The sequence below is a fragment of the Halichoerus grypus genome, chromosome 4, assembly GCF_964656455.1.
Source record: "Halichoerus grypus chromosome 4, mHalGry1.hap1.1, whole genome shotgun sequence".
Lineage (NCBI taxonomy): Eukaryota > Metazoa > Chordata > Mammalia > Carnivora > Phocidae > Halichoerus > Halichoerus grypus.
Window position 1 is genome coordinate 68,315,955 of NC_135715.1, and position 26,141 is coordinate 68,342,095.

General features: G+C 43.1%; 1 non-coding gene across 1 annotated transcript; it reads left to right on the top strand.

The window, feature by feature from the left end:
• The first annotated feature begins 7,705 nt into the window (after positions 1–7,705).
• LOC118519270 (U6 spliceosomal RNA) lies at positions 7,706–7,805 on the top strand. Its single transcript, XR_004909079.1, has one exon. It is a non-coding gene; the product is annotated as a U6 spliceosomal RNA (small nuclear RNA).
• Positions 7,806–26,141: the final 18,336 nt, after the last annotated feature.

The following is a 26,141-nucleotide window of genomic DNA, read 5'->3' on the forward strand; positions in this document are numbered from 1 at the left end:
GAGTGCCGGTTACACAGATATATTCAGTCTGTACACTTGGGATTTGTGTATGTTTCTGTGTGTTTGTTATGTTTCAGTTAATAGTTTTCCTTTTTTACAATCCCATATGCTAAAAAAAAAAAAAAATCAAACTGCAAAAATCAAAATAAAACGGCATAAAATTTAAGTCCCAAAGTGTCCTCCAAGCCTTGCACAGTCTCACCTGGTTCTTTGGCCTTCTTCACCTCCTGCAGCTCCCCCCTTGCTCACCAAGCCCGGCCCCTGCCTTCTGGCGTTGCGCAGACACACAAGACAAGCTCCCACCTCAGGGCCTCTGCACCTGCTCTTCTCTGTCCAGCATCTTCTTCCCGCAAGCTAACACACACTCACTCCCTGATTTATTCAGAATTCTTCCCAAATGCCATCTCTTCAGAGAGGTCTTTCTGACCACTCATCTTAAATAGACACACGTCCTCTCTGTGGTTACCTGCTTTCTCTTTCTTTCTCAGGCTGCTCTTATATTATTTTCCTGCCCCTGCTGTAATGTGACCTCCACGAGGGCAGGAACCTTTTCTTTTTTCTTCACTGTTGTATCACCAGTGCCTAGAATAGGGTTTTGTTGAATAAATGAATGAATGAAACCCAAGGGTGAGGACAGTTTCTCACTTTACATCTTTGCATCTCCCGTGCCTAGCATAACTCTTAGTCCACAGCAGATGCTCAATAAATGTTTAATTGCTTTGGAGTTGAATTAAGAAACTACATTGCCGATCAACCCTTTGGTGGAAGAGCACAAGGCCTTTGGCCAACAGAGTCTGTGTGCTACCGTTTCCATGCTGTGCTCTGAAAAACAATCTTAAGATTTTCAGTTATGCCGTGGATCCCATTCTCACTTAAAAGACACAAAACGAACCATGAAAAGACAGATCAATGCAATGATTCAACACTGCTGAAACTGATAATAGCTTAGACGGTTTCTTCAACTAATGGTATGTCAGTGCAGACTTCTTTGGGGACCTAACTGAACTTATCATTTATTCTCTGAAACTCTTCTATCTTATCTTACTACTTTTACTGCAGTCCTTTCCTTCCACTCCTTCAGACTCAAACCTTTGTTGCTTCTCACTGCTTTAACCCGGAGAATGGAAAATGCCTGGCTCGTTTGAGCACGCATTATGGAAATTCTAACGCCAGGCACCCATCTTCCGTGAGCCGTTGGTGTTCATCCTCTGCCTGGCACACAGTAGGAGCTCTGTAGGTGTGAGCTGGGGATGCTGAGCTCCCTCAGGGCCATGCCCTTCTTCCCACTTTGAGTGACCACAGTGTCCCAGTCCTCCCTAAGCTGGGACAGGAAAAATTGTTTACCACATCCCTCATTTCAGAACTCTCTGAAAGAGCTCCTCCTAGCCAAGCAGAGTTAAATCTATGTTTCCACCCTGGCTTTTAAGACAAACACCTCTCCCCTCCTGCTATAATTTGGGCTCATTACCTACCAAGGATCGTAAAGGTGAAAGGCCTAGGGAAGGGAGAGGGGAGATGAAAAATTCAGAAATATTTCTATTTTTCTATTTGCCTTGGAGTTTTTAAATTTGAAAAAAAATATGAAATTTTTAGAATAAATAATAAAACATTTAGAGTAAAGCATTCCTTTTTATAGAGTAAAGGATTCTTACTCATATTTTCATGTCCTTTCTTTGATCCTTACATAGAAAAATTAAATAGCAGATACTGCATCTGAATTAGAGTTCCGCCAAACATCCCTTACCAAATTGCCCCTAGGAAAGCAAATGTTTGAGGATTTAAATGTATCTTTTGCTTACATATACCAAGCAAAATAAGAATAAGAATTTATTAAGAAAGAAAAATAATCTGGCTAGCAGTTTTCAGAAAGGCTCTAAAGACCACAGGAAGCACGAACAGCTCTCTATGGAGATTTTAGGGAAGAAAGGGATAATTTCTGGGTGGGAATCATCGGGGAAGTCTCTACATCACACCCGAGTCTGTGAGCTGGACTGATTTCCACGGGCAGAGCCGGACAAAGCATCGAAGGCCGAAGACACACCGGGAGAGAAGATGGCCTGGCCAGAAAGCACAGCACACGTTTGGGGCCCCAAGTTGTTGCCAGCACGTCCTTCAGGACGCAGTTGGTGTGAAATGCTGGCAGATGACAAGGCCGGGAAGGGAGACCATTTCGCCAAGCCCGCAGACTTGCCATGACTGAGAGCGCATCGGCCCTAAGGCAGCGTGGATTGCAAGACACACGGCCACTCTCTGTCCCCGTGCAGCCAATGACAACTACTGGTTGTGAGATGCATCCTGATTTCAAAGATGCTAAAATACACCCTCTCCCTCCAAAACATGTCTTTAGAATCGATAAGAGAGAGCAGTAAGTGAGAAGATGGAAGCAGAGCAGTAGGACGAAGGAAGCACAAAGCATAATGTCAATGACACAAGTGGGACGGCCTGAGGACGGGACTTTACTCTGATGTTACATCTGGGCTTGAGCGAGGCTCTGAATGCCTCAGGCAGAATGGCTGGCTGTGCGCTTGACCGCTCCTCCGCCCCCCTGCCCCGGCCTGGCAGGCGACTCACAAACACCCCTGCAGAGGAGGGAGAGAGGGCTCCGAGGAAGCATCGCCTACCATTTTCTCTTTTCTCGCGGGGTGTTCGGCTCCCTTGTTCCACTGGCACAGCTTATGGAAATTGAGGTGGGCAAAGGGATGTTTTTTAATGATGTGCTTCCTAAGGGAACCAGGGGAGCTTTTTACTCATTTGCATCCTTATGATAAAAAAGAACCTTAGAGTTACGGCTTTGAAGCCCAGAGATATTTGATAATCATCATTAGACAGAAAGGGGGAGCTGTGGACCTTAATTTCCGATGAGAAAACATCCCTCCCAAGTCACCCCGTCACTCCAACACAGGCACTCACTCACACACTCACACACACGTACTCACATGTACACACACGCTCGCACGGGGAGATGCTGAGACACTTGCAGGAGAAAAAAATAGATATTATTTTTGATCCTGAGATATTGGCTGTCACAAGACTTTCAGACATAATCTAGAAACGGTTGGCTTTCAATTTACTTTATGCAAGTTTCTGCTAGCTACACATTTGTCTACAGTGCATTAGAAGCAGCAAACGAAGGACTTACATGCATATTTTATTAGTAGATAATTATGTTCCTTATAATTGGTTTCTAAATCAGACCATTTTACACAATTATGGTGTTTTCTTTGCCTGCTCCATCAATTGAAAAGATAGTAAGAAAGTTCTTTATTATCGAAAGACTATATTCTTAACCTCTATCATGGAGTGAAGGAAATAAACTCAAATGAAAATACAGCTATTTTGCATACGTAGAATATCCCCTGTTAAAATGCATCATAGATTCAAAAGGAAGAAGAAAAAGACTACAAAGACTGATGTTTCTAAATATATCAGGAGAGGCAAAATACCAAAAGGGGAATTTGATGGTGGGGGTAGATTTTAAAAATCAACAATGAAGTCATGCTGTTTAAATGCCAAAATCATTTTTCATCCAAATGAAAAAAAGAAAACTGGGTCATAATGAAGGCCACAAAATAACTGCTAACAAAAGAGCTACAGGAGCCCTGTACTCAGATAAATCTAAGTTTATTCCTTCATTGAGTCAACAAACATTTCCTGAGTGCTGTGTGGGTAGGAAGGATACAGGAATGAGGAAAAGAGGCTCAGTGCTGCTGAAGCTTAGCGCTGACCCCTGGGCTCTGTTCTGGGCTGTTCTGGGCTGACATGTTCTCTCTCCCTCTTTCCCTCCCCAACCTTACTCTCTCTCTCTCTCTCTCACCCTCTCTCTCTTTCCCTCTCTCTCTCTCTCACCTTTTCTCTCTCTCCCTCTCTCTCTCCCCCCCTTTGCCCCTCTCTCTCTTACCCTCTCTCCCCTCCTCTCTCTCTCTCTCTCTCACACACACACACACACACACACACACACACACACACACACACACGGTGAAGCTAAATGTTGGTGGGGAGCAGTGAATGCTGCAGGGCGGGTTCTCAGCAAGACTGAGTAAGGCAGTAGTTAAAAACACAGACTCTGCAAAGCCCACCTCTACTAACTAACTTTGGGCAATTAACTCTCTAACTCTCTGTGCCTCAGTTTTCCCATCTGTAAAATGGTGATAATACAAGCACACTTACCTCATAAGGATGTTGTAAGGATTCCATAAATTAATATATGTAAAGCACTTAAAACAGTGCAGGAATGAATGAATGAATGAATGAATGAACAAATAAGGCAGGAGGACACTTTTGGAGGTGATGGATATGTTTATGGCATTGATTGTAGTAATTGTTTGATGGGTGTATACTTTTTTTAAAAAGATTTTATTTATTTGACAGAGAGAGAGAGTACAAGCAGGGGGGAGGAGCAGAAGGAGAGGGAGAAGCAGGCTTCTCACTGAGCAGGGAGCCCGATGCAGGGCTCGATCCCAGGACCCTGGGATCATGACCTGAGCCGAACGCAGACCCCTAACCGACTAAGCCACCCGGACTCCCCGCATGAGTGTATACCTATCTCCAAACTCATCAAGTTGTATATGTTAATTACATACAGCTTTTTGTACATCAATCGTATCTCAGTAAAGTGGTTTAAAAAAAACAACAGTGCTGGGTATGGTGTGGACATTATTATAAGTGTTGGCTATTATTATCATCCCCAACCTCTTTACAGCTTTCCTCCAGGGTAAAAATGCTGTCATGGGGCTTCCTGACGACCCCTTGGCTATTTTTGACCCTCTCCAGCCCTCTGGGCCCACCTGCAATGATGTGGAAAGCCCCCAGCATTGACCGTAGCAGGTGTGCAGTGCACCTGATTCCCTTCCTGTCACTCCCTCCTTCAAATGCTGCCTCATCCCCACAGCACAGAGGGGCTCTGCCGCCGGAACCTCCTAATCCCTGGGTCCTCATTTGGAGGAGGGGAACCATGTTCATGGACGAAATCTCCTTAATTTATCACTTCCCCCGACATACTTTTCCTATTTTGCTACTATCTCTCTACCTCTAGTCCATACACTAGAGACTAGCATGAGATAGTGTCTGCTTCCGCCCAAAATTTGGTATTTAGATTTTATAAATTAAATAAATGAAAGGTTTGAGAACCACTGCTTCCAGGTGTGGTAGTGGGTACTAGTGGTGTGATTCCCACGAGCGTGAGTGAGGCAGAGGGAGGGAAAGGGGAGGAGGGGTTAGGACTGACTCTGGGACTCTGAAATAGGGTACCTTTGAGGGTTGCTGGAGGAAGTGAGTGAAATTTTAGCAAGCAATGGGGCAATTATTTGGGGTGAGGTGATCTCCCAGAGCAGGCTCCTTTCACCAGAGCACATCCCTGCCTTGATCTGACCAACCTGATGGAGAGGCAGAGTCCAAGCATCTGTGGCCAGAGATGGAGAGACCAAGCGGACAGGTGGGACAAGGGAGTGACAGAGATGCTGGGCAGGGACGGATGGGGCTAGAGGGTCTCATACCAACTTCCAAATGCCTTTTCCATCCAGGAGAGCAACCAGGGCTCAGCAAATGCCTCTACGTAACCCACGTAGAGGCTGAGGGTGTGGGGCAGGGAGATTGCTGCTTGAGAATGGGAGAGGGCAGCCTGCTTCTGTCCAGGACACCCTCGGCGGCTCCAGGGAGAGTCAGTCTCTGGTTCTCAGTGGCCTGCATCCACCATCCATGAGGACCCACAGAGAAGACAGGAGGAGCCCCTACTGAAAGAATGAACAAGTGAAGAATGAAGGTGGCAACTTCATGCCATTTTTCTCCCAGAATCCAATTTTCAGCTTGTTCAAAGAGAAAGTTTGAAGCAAGAAAGAAAATAAAGGAGTTCATAGGAAACGCACACAAGCCATGCACTGAAGGCTCACTTCAGAGGGTTCCTGTGGTCAGGACACCAAAAGGACTTTGACAAGATTTGGCATTGACTTGGGGCATTCGCTTCATTCTCCACCTTGGCAGAGGCACTCCTGGCTACCCCCTGCCACCAACTGCCCATTACCCCTTCAGATCCCACACAGCTGGCTGCCATCCATAACCCCACAGGTGCCACACCGCGGGTGCCCTCACTTGACCCAGCACGGCCCTGTTTACCAACCCTTTCCTGCCTCCCACCTCATCTTGACCCATCATATGCCCACCTTTATTCATTTCTCGGCTCCTGTTCTAAACAAGAATGATAGACTCTTATTTTTTAAAAATCCACACCAGGCTTTGTACGCCCAGATGGGTCCTATCCATCACAGCCCTTTCAAGATTATACCCTTGTTCCAATGACGCTGCATTGGCTTAATGCAATGCCAACTCTCCTCTGTGGATTTACCTTCAATCATCTATCATCCATGAAAGAATACTTGTCTCATCGTGTTGTCCTAGAGACACACTCACCCCGGTTTAATGCAAAAAGCACTGGGCTTCGAATCAAATGGCTTTTTGTCTTCAATCCACTCCCTCCCGACTTTGTAAGTTCAGATTTAAACTCACAAGACTTCTGTGTCTTCATTTCTAAGTGGGAATAATCATACCTGCTCCAGTTTGAAGGGTTTTGTGAGGATCAAATAAGGGACTACAGAAGAAAGCACATTTAATGCCACAGAGCAGAACAGTAAGTTTTGAGAGTATTTTTCTCTCCTAATCTCCCAATTTACTCCCTGGGTATCTTCCCAACTGTCCTCTCATCTCTGCTCTCCAGAGAAAACATCTATTCACTCATTCAAGAAAGATTTGTTGCCTGCCCACAATGTGCTGGGAACACAAGACGAAGAGCATTAACTCTCTGTCCGCAAGGAGCCCACGGTCGAGAGAATGAAGCAGACACAGCCATGAACGGATGGATGAGTACCAGAGTAAACGGATACAGGCCGTAAGCAAGGCGCCGCCATGGGCTGGGAAGGGACTGGCTGTGCAAATGTGTAGGCGGGGCAGCGAGTCAGTGAAGATTTTTCAAAGAATATAGATGACAGCTGAATCGAACTTATTTACTCTTTCAATAAATATTTATTGAGGCCCGACTGTGTGTCAGGACCATGTGAGGCAGTGGACATGTAGTAGCAAAGAAGACAGGAGAGATCCTTGGCCTCTTGAGCATACAGTAAACAGGTAAAGAAAAAGCTCAGAGAATTCCTGACTGTGACAAAAGGCTAAGATGGAAATTAAAGAAAGATGTGACAGACAGTGACTGTGACTGGGAGGTGGCCACCTTAAACAGGGTGGCCAAGAATCACCAATTTAAGGTGGCCACCTTAAATTCTTGGCCACCTTAAACAGGGTGGCCAAGAATCACCTTGGTCAAGGTTACTTCTGAGCTGATATTTGAAGGATGGGAAAGAGCCAGGCACAGGAGAGCTGGAGCCCCAGGGGTAGAGAGCTCCAAGAAACAAGAATGGCAGGTGAAAAGGCCCTGGGGCAGAACAAACTTGGTTGTTCTAGAACACAGACGAGTCTGACTAGAGCTAAGGCACTAGGGCAGAGAGGTAGAAAATGAGACCTGAGCGGAAGGCAAGGGCCACTTTGTGCAGAGCTGTGGGGTTATGGCAGGAGTTTGGATTTTATTCCAAGTGCAGTGGGAAGCCACTGAGGAATCAGGGTGCGGATGGAAGTGACATAATCAGATTTGCATTTTTTTTTAATATTAGTTTCTGTGGAAATAATTATTAGAGCAGCAAAACCTGTTAAAAGGCTATGGTCGGGCTTGCTTTGGCAGCACATAAACTAAAACGGGAACAATACAGAGATCAGCATGGCCCCTGTGCAGAAGTGATAGGCGAATTCATAAATCATTTCACACTTCTAAAGAAAAGGCCCAGGTCAAAGCAGGGAAGAAACTGATCCAGGAAATCTCAGAAAGCAAGTCACCAAATTTTGTAAACTCTGCAAAAATGACAGAAGTGGGCACTCTTTGAGTTAGAGAAACATTTTTGAACTCTGTCTCATTCTAAGGTTTCCGGAAAACCGAGTCCACATAAAAGCCGACAACCAGAAAATTCTCAACGTCAAATCCTATACAAACTTATCATAAGGAAAAAAGAAATAAAGAGCAGAATAACACCCCTCCAAGTAGAGCACGGTAGAAAGACATGCCCACAAAGCAGATCAAAACTTTAATTTCCTACTTCAAAATGACAGGAGATGTTTTTAAAAAGTATATAACACATGAAAGAAAACATAAATCAAAATTAGAAAAACTCAGAAATGAGGTTGCAGAACTCAGGAAAGTATCATTTTTTTAAAAAATTTATTTCAGAATTAAAGACCAAACCAGAAGAAACACAAGAATGAACAGAGACACGAAATAATGCCTTAAGAGACATAAGAGATAAAAAGAGGAAAACTGAAAAAAAAAATCAACAAAAAAATGAAAAAAGAGATAAAAAGGATGTGAGAGCAAGTAACAAATACTGAAGCTTTTTTTTTTTTTTAAAGATTTTATTTATTTATTTGACAGAGAAAGAGAGAACACAAGCAGGGGGAGTGGCCAAGGCAGAGGGAGAAGTAGGCTTCCCCACGGAGGGAAGAGCCTCATGAGGACCCTGGGATCATGACCGGAGCCGAAGGCAGACACTTAATGACTGAGCCACCCAGGCATCCCACACATACTGAAGATTTAAAATGAAGATAATCCAAGTCTCTGAGGAAAAAAGCATAAGCAGGAGAACAGAATGAATAGTGAAAACTATAATTCAGGAAAACTTTCCTAAAATAAAAAGATTTGAAACCACCTGTGGAAAGAGCACAACACTGTACCTGAGAATATCAATGTAGAATGACCAAAAGGTAGTCTAGTACAATTACTGGAGGGAAAGGAGGAAAGAATGAGAGAGAGAGACAGAAAAAGAGGAAGGCAGGAGAGAGGGAGGGAGGGGAAGGGATGGAGGGAGGGAGGAAGGAAGGAAGGAAGGAAAATGTTTGGCATCTAGAAAAAAGAACACATAACTCATAAGAAAAGAAAGTTAGATTATCATCAAACTTTTCAAAGAGAATACTTATGCCAAAAGAAAATGGAATGGCATATTTAAGATCCTTAAGGAAAGAAAGTGTAAGTCATTGGTTTTGTATCAAGCAAAACTGACTTTCAAGTATAAAAGACACAGACATACTGTTATCAATATGCAAGAAGTCAGGGAATGCTATTTCCATGAGCCCTTCCTGGGAAATCCACTAGAGAACGAGCTTCAGATAACCAAAATAACCAGAGAGACAGAAGATGGATGGTGAGCCATAAATATAGTAACCTGTAGAGTTAAGACCCAGCGAGGGTTCAGAACGAGAGAGTATCTACAGTACGTGATGGCTATATGCACTGACATACAGACTGAGCAAAACTCTTTGGGTTTTTTTTTATGGGGGAAGAATAGAGAAAGCATATGCAAAAGTTTTTTTCAGCAGTCACATTGGTTTTAGTATTTTTTTAAAGATTTATTTATTTATTTATTTATTTGAGAGAGAGAGAGAGAGAGAGAGAAAGAGTGCAGGGGGGAGGAGCAAAGGAAGAGGGAGAGAGAGAAACTTAAGCAGACTCCCCACTGAACACAGAGCCCACCTTGGGGCTCAATTTCATGACCCCGAGATCACAACCTGAGCTGAAACCAAGAGTTTGGACCCTTAACCGACTGCACCACCCAGGCACCCCTGGTTTTAGCGGTTTTATTCTGAGACTGTGGTGTGTTAAGTAATTATGGTTTATACTAAGTTTTTCATTCCTTGTGTCCTTGAGAACCAGCAAAGTAAAAGCTTTATAGTCTCACATTTTAATTAGAGTTATCAATATGAAATCATGAGGTGTTTTGTTATATATGTATATATATTTTTTTCCTTTAGCCTTGTTAAGAGGACTAGACACAAAATGCCCATCATCCCTCTTGTGGTCCTGAAATTACCCTTTCTCTCTACAAGAAGCCAGGGCTTCTTGAGGAAATGACTGATTCCGGGTCTGGTAGCCAGAAAGCCATCAAAGACCATTAGGGTCATGTCAAACAAGCTGTTTACACAGGTACATGAAGGAGAGAGAAGGCAAACTAGCCAGATGGCGACCTGGATCTGGGAGGAGAGCATCTGTAAGATTCGATCCAAAATACCTTCCATCATCAGGCGTTTGGAGGTGGTGAGGGGAATGGCAGCACTGAACCCTCTGTGTGGCGGCTCCTCGTCCTTGCCAGTTTCCCTGTGGAGATGAATCTGCTCCCTGAGGAGCAGATGGCCCTGTGAAGAGCCACGGTGTATGGCCCTTAACCCACACCACACAGCTGCAGATCGAGTACCTAAGTCAGTCACAAGGACCTCTCAGCCTGGACTCCATGGAGCAGGCAGACATACACAGTATGAAAACCCCAGGTTTCTTCCTTTCTTCCCTTTCCTTCCTTCCATGCATTTATTTACTCAAACATGTTAATGACAGAGTACCCTCAAAGCCCCCAGCTTTGGTGCCTAGGCCGTGAGGAACAGGGCAAGACTGAAGGCATCGTCCCTGCCCACACAAGTATGTGAGGGAGAAGGAGACAAGACCCAAAACCCAGATTCAAGCAGAGCATTACTACCTTACAGGCGTAGTACAAATGGCAGCGGCCTAAGATTATCTGAAAACCTTCTTGGCAAAGCTGAGTCTTCACCCAGTCTGAAACGATGAGGCAGACCTGGATTAGCAGGACACTGGTGAGGAGAACCCTGGAGGCTGGAGGCTTTGGCTGGTGGACAGAAGGACTGGGGCAGTGGGAGCGGACTGGGGCAGTGGGAGCAAGCTGGGCCTTAAGACAAGGCTGGAGAGGACGCAGGGGAAGAGATGGAAGAGGGGAAGAAGGAGCCCAGGCACAGTAGGGCCTCAGTGTGCCAGGTGCCATGAAAACCTCTCCATCTCATGTAACCTTCCCAGTGATCTTCTAGAATAATCTGTGTGATCTCTAATACACGGATGAGAAAACTAAAGTACATGGACTTTTAAGTACGGCTGATCCTCGTTCTTTATGGATTCCGTATTGGGGAATTCACCTACTTGCGAACATTTATTTGTGCCCCCAAAATCAAAGCCTATAGCACTTTGCATGGTTGCTTTTGGACATGTGCCGAGCAACGAAAAATTTGAGTTGCCCGGCATGCTCGTTCCATCTGAGGTCCAACAAGACAATGCTCTGCCTTATTGTTTCAGCTTTCCTAATGGCTCAGTGTCCTTTCTGCTATTTAGTGCCACGTTTTTTGCATTTTTGTGCTTTTTGTTGGCAATTTCACTGTTTAAAAAGGCCCTCAAATGTAGTGCCGAGGTGTTGTCTAGTGCTCCTACGTACCAGAAGCCTAGAATGCACTTTACAGAGAAAACACATGTGTTAGATAAGCTCTGACTTACAGTGCTGTTTGCTGGGATTTCGATCTTAATGAATCAACAATACGTATTAAATAAAGTGCCTTTAAACAGAAACACACATAAAACAAGGGTATGTATTGATCGGCTGACGAAAAAGCTCACCTAACCGTGCATTTTCAGTATTCGCTGATTCAGGGTTCACAGGGATTTTATAAAACAGAACTACCGTGAATAATGCTCAAGAGCACGGAGCTGAGATTAGAACCTGCGCTTTCCATCTGCTTCGGAAGATGGAGCTCCAGGGGGTGCCCGGGTGGCTCAGTCGGTTAAGTGTCTGCCTTCGGCTCAGGTAGTGATCCCAGGGTCCTGGGATTGAATCCTGCATCAGGCTCCCTGCTCAGTGGGGAGCCTGCTTCTCCCTCTCCCTCTGCCCCTCCCCCCTGCTCATGCGTGTTCTCTCTCAAATAAATAAAACCTTGAAACAAACAAAAAAGATGGAGCTCCTTACGGATCATCCCAAAGTAAATATGTGACCGTCCACGTAGACATATGCCAGAGAACCATTTTCTACTGTCATTTTCAAACTACTGGCCAAAACAAATATTATTCCTATTTAAAATCAAAAGAGTAAAAAACAGCTACATAGGCAGGAGCTAGTTCTTTCTTCCTCTGCTGTTTCACATCATCAGCGCAACTTGCTCAGAACACGCAGGTCTCAGAAGTGCTCTCTCTTGGGTTCAGAGATGGTTTGCTCTGCTTCACAGAGCAACACTGACATGCAGCACCAGATTGTCTCTTTGCAGACTTACTGACATTGCAGCTGGGTAGAGGTGGCAGGGACAGGGTTGTGCGCATGGCGTTGGGCCATCTGGTGTGGCCCTAATCCTCTGGATGTAGGAGCCTGGGCTTCACACAGGACCAGGACACCAAGATAGGCAAGTCTCACAAGTTCACGGGGTAGGGGGGGTCGTCAGTCCACAGGAAATGGCTCTGCTACCACTTGGGGCAGAACACAGGGGTGGAATCCCACAGAAAGGCAATCTTTAAAACATGCTTCATTCATGGACCAGCCCAAACTATTCTGGGTATTTCATTTCTTTTCCTTTTTTTTTTCTTTTTTCTTCAGCAGACAATACAGCTTTGCAATGGAATCCTCACTGATGCAAAAACCTGTGTGTTATTGAGTCTGATATATATGGAAAAATCTCCAGTATGATGAGAATATTAATTCATGTACACCCTAAGATGCAATTTCATGCTTTTATAAGTTTAATGTTTTTACAATTAGGTCCAAGTTTTGCTGTAATTCTTTTCTCAGAAGGGGCATTATAATGTGCTATCTAGGAGGCCGTTTTCTCCCTTTAGCCATTAGAAGCTCATTTAACTACATTAAGGTCCTGCTGGGAATGTATCTAGGAGTATAAAAGAAAATCAAGACCAGCAGCAGAAAATGTTGTCCGCTCTAGATGCAGAAGGTACCATTAAATACATTGCCGCCTCCCTCACTGAGCACACACATTCACACAAACACACATTGCAAACAACTTTTACTTTTATTTAATAAATAGATTGAATAATTCAATATTTTCCAAAATGGAAAGGTGAATTATAATGAAGGTAGATATGTGTTCCTGAAAAGTTTGTGAGTACCAATTTCATCACGATTAATATTTTATTTAAATCTACATTAGAAAAAATATTTAATATAATATCTCACCCTCAATTTAATGAGATATATCTACTCATACACTGGAATGAAGCTCTCCTAACATGGCATTTTGTCACAAATAAACTGTCAAATTCAAAAGAAAAAAAGAGAAAAAAAATCCTCTGTAAGATCTTGTCTCATAAGATATAAATTATAAGCTAATATATCAAAACAATTTTTTTAAGATTTTTTTATCTATTTATTTGTGTGTGAGAGGGAGAGAGAGAGAGAGAGTGAGAGCGCACAAGCAGGGGGAGTGGCAGGCAGAGGGAGAAGCAGCTCCCCACTGAGTAAGGAGCCAGACACAGGACTCGGTCCCAGGACCTTGGGATCATGACCCGAGCCAAAGGCAGACACTCAACCGACTGAGCCACCCAGGTGTCCCTATCAAAACAATTTTAAAATAACATTCTTTTGGATTACAGCAACTTGTATTGATTGACCTTGTCTACAAAACAGTGATAACAAAGATTAAATAATATGGAAAGGAACTTTACTAAGTTCCTTATTTTTTGTGACGAAATTTCCTATTTTATAATTTTTTAATTTAATCAAATTGATTTAGTTTATCCACCTCTGGAAGGAATTACTACTTATGATCATGTCCATTTCTTATCAGAATATAACTGGATATTGCCTATGCCAAAAATTCCTATTCAACTAGATGTGATAAGCCCATCATTTGGAAACAAGGAGTACATTTTACACATGGAAATAACATCTACAAAGTCCTCCTAGGAAAACCTGTTTGACTTACGACATCCCAGCTTCACAGATAGTAAAGAATTAATCTTAAAGAAAATAATGCTGATAGCAATGGTAAAGATCCTCTCACTCATAAAAGTAATTTATAACTCAAGAGGGTTTACAAAGCCTCCAGAAAGAACTTAATTCTAAAGCTTTAATATCATGTGGTTCTAACTTTGTTACATACAAAAGGTTTTTATGTATTAGTCAACATCTCTTTTTTTTTTTTTAAAAAAGATTTTTTTATTTATTTGACAGAGAGAGAGATAGCGAGAGAGGGAACACAAGCAGGGGGACTGGGAGAGGGAGAAGCAGGCTTCCTGCTGAGCAGAGAGCCCGATGCGGGGCTCAATCCCAGGACCCTGGGATCACGACCTGAGCCGAAGGCAGACGCTTAACGACTGAGCCACCCAGGCGTTGTGTCTCTGTAGATAAACTGGTCAAATAAAATAACATATCAAGTAAGAGTCATGATAATTTTATTCTTCTTACCAAGTACTTGGTGAAGGCATGGACATTGATATACTCTGGTCAATGACGTACTAGCAAAAATATGGCAGGTGGGGGGAGGCAGTATGGAAAAGTATGGAAAACAAATAGAGACACACAGAAAATCCCTCTTTTTCTGTGGCTGACATTATCGCAGCTGGTTGTGATGACTGGAATTGCTGCAATCATTTTGCAAACATAAGGGCAAGCCGGGATGCTGAGCAATATAAACCTGAGTCCATCCTTTACCCTGACTTGGGTTCTTGAGCCAGACTTCTTGCTTTATGTGATACATCTTCTTTTTTGTTTAAGTTAGTTGAGTTGGGTAATTTTTTTTCTTGCAGCCCAAACCAGATTTATGTTAACTCTCCTATTACCATGAAGATTTTGGTGCTCAGAGTAGTCAAACCAGATAAACAGTACCAACAATATAAAGTATCCAGAACTTTATATTTGCTTGTGGAGATTTTACAATAGGGAATATGTATATAAACAGAAGAAGTGTTGCAGGACACAGATATGGCATTTAAATAGTGGGGGCCAAGAGGTTGTTGCTGGATCCAGATAGAAAAGATCCCAACATCCCCAGGTAGCAGAGGTGACGTGAACGAATAAATGATTCCAAGAGTTATGGTTGGAGGAAAAGTTCTGATGAGAAGTCGTGATACAGAGAGGCATCTTCAGAAATATATAGTGCTTTAACCTGTGCCAAGGTTATGAGTGACATGAAAACGCATCTCTTAACCCACCATCATAAAGTCCAAAGCCTGAGGTTCCTGCATAGTATAAAAATAGTTGTACTCCTCAAGATGGCTGACTGCACATTGGGTGCCCAATGGCAAGAATGTGAATTCTAGAAGTGTAGAGCAATGCTTGGAGACATTCACACACATCATTTTTCATCCATTAGATTCAAGTGCAGTGAGCGATGCAGGACAAGAATGGGCATCTCGTTAAGAGGGCTGCCCTAGGGCTTATGTCTCAACACACAATCTTGTTTTATAAGACGTGGTCACTTCATGTACCATCAGGAACAGCAATTCTTCTGTGTGTGTCTATAACAAACCCTTCTTCATTTTTGTTTCAGAGAAATAATGTTTCCTATGGAAAGATACATTAAAGACTATTAGGTCTAATCAACCACTTCTCACATAAGGAAAACCAAGGCTGAGAAAGGCCTTGTAAATTTTTAAGGCTATCAAGCTGACACTAGAACCTAGATCTTTTCACTCACCCAAAATATGCTCTTGTTTCCAATAAACATAATTGTACTTATCCTTCCAACAATTCATCTTGTCAATATTATTTTGAATTTGAATTTTATATTCCAAGATGGCTACAATTCTGCTTCCAACCCACTGGGAACTCACTTGGTTTCTTCCGGATTCTTTTTTTTTTTTTTGGTTCAGTAGTGGAGCAAAGACTAAAAACCCTGACAAATAACCACAAGAAAAAGCTATCTCTAACAAAAGGTAGAAGTATAATGAAATGTATATTCTCCTTGCTATCCTCTCATATTGCCAGCATCATCGATGAAGGTTCAAAACGTTTCAATATTAGAAATATCCACAGCAATTACGCTTATTAACATCAGAGTTGTTCTTACCACACATGTATTATTTATGATCAGAGCATTAGTTCACTAGATCCACAGAGATTAGATAGCAATGTTCATATAATGTAGACACAAACCTAATCCTAATCTAAGTAGCCCAAAAGAGCTCATGTAATTAATGAAGCCATTGCTTTCTGCTAAAGTCTGAGGATGTCTACAGACTTCCAGTGATAAAAATCCGACCTTACAAAAGCAAGGTTTATACACACTGCTGTAATTGTTTGAACGGTGACACTGAGACTTCAATGTTTTAATGAATTGATCTGGCACTCTCATTTCGAGTTGATCTATGAAAAATTACCCGAAAAACTATGTTGCGTATTGGAGATAGTAGTGAATCCTTATAGTATAGGACAACCCACCTTCAACAATCTCAGAAATGTTTTAAAAGCTTCATATTTAGTCTATCACTTGACAGAAGCGACTGTTGTTAGGGCTTGACAACTGTTAGCTATGAAGAGATTTGCATTGTTGAATGAGATTGGATTGGCATTTGAATGGAATGATACACTTAAGCTTTTGCCATAAGAATCACTTAATATGTGCTTGTATCTCTTAGGTTGTGGCATCATATTATATTCTCTTTATGGGTAAATATATTTAGGAGGAAATAAAATGCCACTTCTCAATTTCCAAATAAGCTTACTCAGTTTTTAATTAAATTTCTCAGAGCAGTTTGTCAACCTTGGCATTTACATATAAAACATAGATAATTATGTAAAGATTCTTAAGAGATTTGTTTAGAGGGTTTGGAGTTAAGAAGCACAATGCCAGAGAAAGGGCACAATTAAAACACTAACGTCCTCTTATTCATATCACTGCTCTGGAAACAAAAGAGCATAAGGCACAGAAGTGATTTCGCAGACCAAGGGGGAGTGAGGGAGCCACAGGGTACAGAGGTCACGTTCAAACCAAGGCCATGCACATTTGCACTTTTCCTGGGAAACTGTACCCTTTATTTCTGGAAAACTATTTAGGAACCCCTATAAGAGCAAATAATAAAAAATAGGGATCTGTGTTTAGAGCACAATATTCCTATCAGGATCGGGAGACAGGAAGCAGAGACAGAAAGAGGGAGGGAGCAGAGAGAGATGACTAATGCTGATAGTATGTTCCAATAAACCAACAAACAAAAATAGCATTTTATAAATCCCATTCTCTTAAAGAGAAATATCCTCTGGGTTTTGGATACAGATGAGGTCACCAAGGCGTTTCCAAGGGTCTCTTACTTGTTCTTGTGGACACATCGATCTACTCTCAGACAGCGTTCCCTGGGCTTCGAGCCTCCACTGGCAGCTGACATGTCCAAGGAGCACTACCTTGTGGAGGAGGCATGAGCGCCACCTCCAAGGATGCAGGACTCAAACCCAGGGCTCTGAGATCATGACCCGAGCCGAAGGCAGACGCTGAGCCACCCACGTGCCCCTGGGTTGTCGTTTTCTTACTGATAAACAGGAGTTCTTTCTACATTCCAGATGTTTATCTTTTGCCAGTTATATGCATGCAGTTACCATACCCTAGACTGTAGCTTGACTCCTCACTTCCTTCATGATGTCCTTTAATTAACAGAAGTTCTTAACATTAATGTAGTCAAACAAACTTTTCCTTTATGGTTAGAGCGTACCATGTCTTGACTAAGAAACTCTTATCTATCCCAAGGTCATAAAGATATCGTCCTACATTGTTTTCTAAAAGTTTTTAAGCTCTTAGCATCAGGGATTTATATTATCATAGCTTCGTAAGTCTTGCTATCTAAAGCAAATTTTCCCATCTTACTCTTCTTCAAGAGTATCTGTTCTTTTGCTTAAGTCTTAGAATTGATTTGTCAAGTTCCCTGAAAAAACAAATGAGATTAGGATTATAATTGTTCTGAATTTGGTGACAACTGACATTTTTATTATGTTGATTCTTTCTACCCATTAATATGGCGTATTTCTTACATAGCTTATAAATGTCTCTATGAATTTGTCTATTCTGGACATTTCATATAAGTGGAATCGTACGTGGTTTCTTTGTGACCATCTTTTTTGTTTAGCATAATTGTTTTCAAGGTTCATCCATGTTGTAACACATATCAGTACTTTTTTATTTGCCAGTTAATATTCCTTTGTATGGATACAACACATTTTATTTATCCATTCATCAGTTGATGGACATTTGGCTTGTTTCTACTTTTTGGATATTACAAATAATGCTGCTATGATCATTCATGTGCAAGTTTTTGTGTGGACATATGTTTTTATTTCCCTTGAGTATACACCTAAAAGTTGGAATTGGTGGTTCATATGGTAACTCTGTTTAACCGCTTGAGAAACTACCAGGCTGTTCTCAAAGTGGCTGTACCATTTTACATTCCCACCAGCAATGTCTGAGGGTTCCAATTTTTCCACATCCTCATCAACACTTACTACTGCCTGTCTTTATGATTGCAGCCATTCTACTGGGTGTGAACTGGTACCTCCTCGTGGTTTTGATTAGGGAACCAGGCAGACCTGAATTTAGATCCAGCCTCATTTTCTCCTGGCCCTTACAAGATTAATGGGTTGTTAAATGCATGTGCCCTGGAGTTTTGTCCAAGGTTCCATGGCAGAATATAACATTTCACGCTACCTGTGCTAAGCGACAGCAAAAGGCACCCTCTCAGGATACACGGAGATCATGAAGCCAGCATTCCCGTGCCCACTCCTGGCTGGTCACGAAGGGGACACTGCCTTCCACTCTGCTCTGCAAGCCAAGTGGAGAGAAGGAAGAGGGGAAGTCAGGGGGACCATGATGTAACTTGGCAGTGTCCTGAAGTTGGAGGCGCCCAGACACTGGGCTCTGAAGGTGAGGAGCCTGTGCTTGGTCACCACCCAAATGGCCCTTGAGAGCAAGGAGTGAAGATTGGAACCTAGGGTGTCAGTTTACCTTCTTCTCTGGCTGGGGCCCCCACATCCCGGGACTCCAACACCGGGGTTTGTCAGAACCAGGCTATAAACCTGTCATATTTGTTACACAGAACCTCTGAGCCTGTCAAATGCAGACAATAACGAGAGTGATCCCATAGGGTTTCTAGGAGGATTCCAAGATAGCATAATAAAGTACTAAGCAACCAGAAAGCTCTCAGTGTTTCTATTCAGCTTTTTTCCCACAAAATTGGGATCATACTGTATAAGCAGTTTGTATTCTGCAATTTTTTCCCATTTGTTTCTAGATTAAACCATATGAAATTACTAATATCCAACCATTTTTTTTGCATGGAAACAGCAGTTTTAAGTGTTTCAACATAATGTATCAGGGACTTTTTTTTTTTTTCCCTTGGAGAGAGAGTGTGCAAGTGCAGCGTGGGAGGGTGGGGCAGAGTAAGAGGCAGAGAGAGAATCTCAAGCAGGCTCCATGTCCAGTGCAGAGCCCAACTTGGGGCTCGATCTCACAACCCTGAGATCAGCCTGAGCTGAAACTAAGAGTCAGACCCTTAACTGACCAAGCCACCTAGGCACCCCTGGATTAGGGACTCTTTTTGTGTTATCAAATATTCTTTGAAAACATGATTTTTAATTATTGCATGTTATTCTATCATATGAATAAACTCTGATTTACTCAGTTCTGCTCCTTGTTTTATTTAGGCTGTTTTAAATTTTTCATTATTTTCTATTGGTTTCTAATTAGAATATAAGCCATTTATGATCTATTAATTAAATTTAAAATAAACTAATGTGATAATAGTTTATGCATCATCAACTTTCCCACAAACCCTGACAAATGTTTTCTTTGTAACCCACGCAACCTCTGATGTGTCCGACATCTCTGAGCCCCTCTCCCCTCTCTGGCCAGCCTGCCACTACACGGACCATTGGATTGGCCCTTCTCTCTGCTTCTTTCCCGCTTCATTATATCTTTACTAAGAACCATGGTGGAGGGAAAAGTTGAGCACTCTGGGTATAGGCATAGAATCATCTTCCCAAAGCACTTATTAGTGGCACATCGATCTGCCATTAGTGAGGTGCTTTCAAGATGCAACTTTATATTATTGTTTTGTCTCCTATTCTACCTTATGACTTAGACAATGGGGAGAGTACTGCCCTTGCCTCTGGATGAAAATGAGGGCAAGCCCACAGCCTTTGTGACCATTGCAAAATACACGAAACGTTATGGTCACTTTAAGTCATACATCTCACATTCCAACCTGGAATGCTTGGTCCAATATATCAATTAACATTTTAATCACCTCCCACCCCCTCCCCACTAAGCTAAGGCTGGTCACAGGTAGGGGCCCAGGTTTAAGGAGGGCATGTGCTCAGTTTCTTCTTTCCTTCCTACTGCCTCCACTACCTGTGGACTGTTTCTGGTGGCTCCATGGTGAATCCTGAAGGGGGCGGTAAGGAGCACACAGAGACCAGGGAAAGGAGGCTCTTACTCATGACATGTGGCAGGCAAGGTCTCCAGACTTGGCAGATGCTTCTAGCAGATTCTTTCCTTCATGGGAACTTGAGTGGGTTTGTCAGTCTCCCTTGCTGAGCTTCCCTGCTTTGGGGTGCCTCTCCTCCATCCACCCATGCTGGACTCCCCTCCTCAACATCGGCTCTTGGAAACCCTCACAACTCTTACTGCTGAGCATTCCTGACTCCAGCAGGCCACTTTCTTGGACCAGAGCTCGTTTAAATGACCCCAAGTCATTCCCTTACCCAGGTTCCGCATCTGGTGCCCAGGCTTGTGTGCTGTGGACAGCCCGGCCCACAGAGGGCAGGCATCACTTCTCAGGCATGCTGGGTACAGCCTCCCTCCTGCTGCCGTGGGCTTCCAGGCCAACACCAGCTGCGGTGGCCCAGCAAGCCCAGTACTATTTGTGTGTTTGGAGGTGGGGCTGGGGGGGGGGGGGGGAGTGTCAGGTGGTCACATGATCATGACACAGCTTTTCGCCTAAGAAATCCCCTTTCCCTCTCACATTCAGCTATTTTGTATCTTCCCTTGTATATAAGGCCCCTTATATCTTTCCTAACCCATGCTCAAACTGCACACTCCTGCTCACAGGAATACCATGTTTGGGTGGTCTTTCATTCAGTCTTTTACTGGTTGTGGCTTCACATCCCTGAGCTCTAAACAGCTCTGCCCCTTATTCACTGGTCTCTAAACACATCAATCTGCAAAGGAAGCTCCATATTTGAAATAATCCTCTGCCAAAAAACAAACCGTTTCTCTTTTAAATTATTTGGTTTCTGTGTTTGAATGCTCTCGCTTTAGGTTTTTTGGCACCAGGAACAACTGTCGACTGGAGGAGGGGAAAGGGGGAATACAAAGCTTTACAAGCAAAGAGGGATTAATGGCCTCTGTTGCACTTGTCTTTTGGATTAGATTACTATAATTGCATGCACGGATTTCTCCTTCGTAAGGCCTACGGACAAATCAAAGTGTCAATGACACGTGAGCTGAGGGTAGCAGAGAGGTACAAAACAGAAAGTCAAGGGGGAGAAAGCTGACGCTGGCATGGGATGGAGCCCAGGGTCAGGGGTCAGAAAGGTCAACATTTCTAAAGGCTATAGAGGAGCTCACAGGAAAAATGGAGCTAGGGATCAGGGACCAGGCAAGGAAGGAGGAGCCAGAAACTAAAAGAGGCAAATACACCTGTCACTGACTCACTCACTATGGCAGATGGAATTTTCCAGAGCGCCACACCAATATATATCCCTTTCCCCTGCTTGTCCTAAAATTGACGTGGGGGTCTGTGTTGTGGGCAAATAATAACCAAGTGTGAATGTAGAATAAATATATTTTCAGAAATGCAAGTGCTCACAAAGTTTACTTTCCATAACCCTTTCTTAAGAATTTACTGGCAGATGAATTCTGCAAAATAAGGAAATAATCTAAGAAGAAGACATGAGAGCTAGGAAATAGGTTTCACCCAAGAGAAGGAAAAGTCATAGAATGAGTACCACACAGAAAGACACAAAGCTTGGAGGGAGAGTGCAGGGAAGTGGAGGTGGGTGGCATTCAAGAGATATACTATCCTGAGTTTGGGACATTTTGTTGCAAGCCTTTCCACAATAGTTGATTTTTCCAACCATATCTATAAATTACCTGATAAAAATTAAAATTATCTTAGTATAAAATAATATTGGTATCATCAATGGTCCAGATGTAGCCACCGAGTCAGTTGGGAGAGTTTGTGTTTGGTACCCGCTCTACAGGGTAGGGTTGGACCAATTAGATTGACAATGCGATGATCTAACTTGGCTATTAAGATAGAAATAAACTTGCTGAGCAGGAGATAGCCTTTAAAATGAAAATTAAATCTATATTTTAAGCTTCATTTATCATATATATTGATGTCATTATGGCAAAGAAAATATTTATGGTCTGGTTATGGTACAAAGAGCTTTGAACCAGGAGGCTGCCTGGGTTTTAATCCAAGCTCTACCAACTCACTGTGTAACCTTGAAAAGTGCATAACTTCTCTGTTCTCTAGTTTTAACACTTATAAGATGGTAATTCTTTTATGCATACAATCATGTGTATTGACTGCCAGCAAGGAGACATTGTTTTAGACGCTGGGGATGCAACAGAGAACAAACCTCATTGAGCCACATTCAAATGGAGGAGGACAGACAGTCAACAAAATATAAAAGTGTACTATATAACATAGTATACCAGAAAGTGATGACTGTTGTGGAGAACAATAAAGCATAAGAGGGCCATAAGGAATGCTCGGGTGGGAGATGCAATTTTATATAAAGAATTCAGGGAAGGCCTCATTGAGTCAGAAACATTTGAACACTTGAAGGAGATGAGGACAAGACATGCCAATATCTGAGAGACGAATATTCCAGACAGAGGAAATACTATATACAAACAGTACAATATGGACACTTGTCTGGCATGGCAAGGACTGTGAACAAGCCCCTGGGGCTGAAGCACAGTGTGTGAGGGATCTTAAGCAAAAAGAGAAATAGGATCTCACTTCCATTTAAAAAAAGATAACTCTGGCTACTGTGTGGAGAATGGACTCTAGGGGACAAGAGAAGTAGAGAGACCAGGGAAGGAGTTTCCACAGGAATCCAGGTGTTATGTGTTGAATTGTGTCCCCCACCCCAATATGCTGAAGTCATAATCCCCAGTACCTCAGAATGTGACTCTGGAGATAGGGTCTTTACAGGTACCTCAATTATGGTGAGGTTATTAGGGTGGGCCTTGATCCAATATGACGGGCACCTTAATAAATGGGAACTTAGTGGGTATGGAGATATACAGGGAAAGGATGGCCGTTGGCAAGCCAGAGAGCAAGGCCTGGGACACACCCTTCCTTTGCAACTCTCAGGAGGAAGCAAACCTGCTGGGACTAGACTTCTAGCCTTCAGAAGTGTGACAGTAAATTTCTGGGGTTAATCAGGTTTGTCACAGCAGCCCTGGCACAGTAATACACCGGGTACAAAGTAATTGTGGCTGGGACCATGGATCAGCAGCAGAAGTATATATTTAAGTCAACAGGACTTCCTGGCAGATTGGGAGGGGTGCAAGAGAAAATCAGAGAGTCAAAGGTGACTTTAAGACTTGGGCCTTGGAAGGATAAAATTGGTACCAACAGAGGGAGAGCTGAGGCTGGAACAGGCTTAGAGGTGGATGTGGTGGAAAGATCAGGAATTCAGTTTGGGAGATGCTATCAGGGATCCAGTTAGGGATGACGAGGACACAATTATTGTGAGAATCAAATGAGTTCAATACATATTTATTGTGTCTTTAGTGTGTGTAAAGCACTGAGGCATTTTTCAGTAGTAGATATTTTAAAATTTGAAGAGTTTCTGCTTTATAGAAGCTTTACAAAAATTACATGGATGAGATGTTCAGTCTTCAAAAGGTGAAAACATCAAGTATCAGAGAAGTGGCACAGGCTACGCATGGTTTGTCTGTAAAGTAATCAGCGTAACTGAAATTGTTCATTTCCTCTACAGATAATTTCACAGCTGTACTTTGCAAAATGATAATGACAGGTCATCATAGTTAATACTCTGAAGTATTCATTTGGATTTGTATGCTCTAGTGTGTCTGGTTTTAGTCAGTCTTATTACTATAAGGATATATGAAAGGTTTTGTGGGCTCTGAATCAGAAAGATCTAAGTTCGAATGCTGTTTCTGGCACTAGCTGTTTGAACACAGTTAGTCCAAGTCGGTTCCTTTATCTGTAAGATGGGGGTAACAATACCTCAGAGAATTTTTCTGAGGGATAAATTAGGTGGCGCATACATACAAGTGCTTCCTCTAGTGACCAGTTCACAGTGAGCACTCAGGAAAGCTGTAGTTGGTTTCAGACCATGCTATAGGTGTTCAGGTCGAGGTGAACAGTCACTATAAGGTCAGGAAAGATAGAGTGGGGCAGATAGCCCCGAGGCTGGGACCTAAAGCAGGAGAGAGATTTACACAGACGGCATAGACCAATGCTTCTCAAATTTTAATGTGGCTTCCAATCACCCCGGTTGTCAGGCTGAGTCAGGATGTCTGGAGCGGGGCCTGGGTGATGCCCCCGCCGCGCTGCAGTGAGGCCACACTTTTACCAGAAGCGGCACAGATCACAAGCAAATAGAATGCGGTGATCTAGGCACCATAGTGCTGACATACGGGGTGTTGGGGGGGGTAGGCGTTCCTATCCAGTTTGGCTGGAGGAGTTCACATTAGAAAATGGCAGGGGGATGTTTGGAAAGGCAGGATGAGGCCAAAGCCTGGCAGGCTGTGAAGGGCTCACTGAGTTGACACTTTATTGTGCAGGATGTGGTCAATAACATGGTGACGACAGCACGCAGATACTCACCCTGCTATTTACCTGTACAACTCATCAGAGCACGGAAGGGCTGAGAGCAAGGAGACCCAAGGAAGATTGCTCCAGTCAGGGTCCCTTCATCTGAGAGAAGCTGAAATCCCTTCAAACCAATATGAGCAAGAGGAAATGGAGAGAAGGTTCTGGTAAGGCCATAGAGCTCAAAAGGTGCAGAAACCGATTTAGTTCTGGAAACCAGCCTCTCTCTCATCCACATCTCTCTGAAGGTTTCGCTTCCTCTTGCATGTGGCCCAGAGTGGCCCAGGGGTTTTGTATTTACTATCCACAGCTCACTGGAAACTGTGTCTTTTAATTCAGGTCCTAGAGGAAAACTCATATTGGCATGGCTTATATTCTGAGACAGATCACACAATGCATAGGTCACTTGTGAATCGGCTACCCCTTCACGGTCACGTAGAGTCAGAGGAAAAACAATCTCATGCGATTCAGTAGGGGCTGTGGGCCAGGGCAGTGTCCTTAAAAAGGTTGTGGGCAGAAACCCCAAAATATGTACATCTAATGGAGAAAAGATGTTCAAGCTTAATCTATTCTTAAAAAAAAAAAAAAAAAAAAAAGAGCCCTCTCCTCTTGGCTTATCATCCAAACGTCCCCAAATCAGTCTCCACTGTCACCATTTCCCAACTTCCCATCTGCTCAACCCAGTCTGGCTTCAGCCTCCCTCCCCTCCGCCCCCATGGTGTCCTGACAGTGCCCTATGAAAAGGCATTTGTGACATTCCAAGTTACCAAACCCAAAAACAGTAACCCAGTGTCTCTGTGGCTCTGATTCTGCCTTGTGTTAATGCAGAGAACCCTGTTTCTTCACAGTATACCCAAACAAATCCAATCTTACCAATGAGCCAGTAATAAGGTGAGATCACACAGTAAACATAATCTCATTTGATAAATTTCTCCTTCACACATTTTCTGTTTCTCAGTTTGTTCCTCTCTACACTCACCAAGGATAGCTCTGGGTCCCTCTTTTAAAGCTTGGGGCCAACTGACTCCCAGTCTGGAGGCTCAGTGGCCTCCAAATTTGCGTGGATATCTCACAAGAGGGATTTCTCATCCCACACCTTAACCACGAGAGAAAATGCCACATCTCGGTTCCTTCCAGCACCTTCCACCAGATGTTTGTCACTCTTATCTGTCCAGTCACCACAGGCTCCTGAAGGGGCTCTAGTTCGTGAACAAGGTGAATGTAGGCCCCCAAGTGTCAGCTCAGGCTCCAGAACTGGAATCTGGGAGCAGGCTCATTCCCATAAAGTTCAGCTATGAATCAGCAAAGCTCATAATTCCTTGGAGAATTCACTCCAATCCCATATTTAGAAAAGGATATTCTCTCATTATTGTTTAGCTTTGTTCTTTATAAATAATAGACATTCCTCAGTTAATGGCAACTCCACCTCTCCAGCATTTGGGCCAGGTTCATTTCGAATATATCGGCAAATTCTGTTGGCTCTACCTTCATTATATATCCAGACACTTTTCACTGC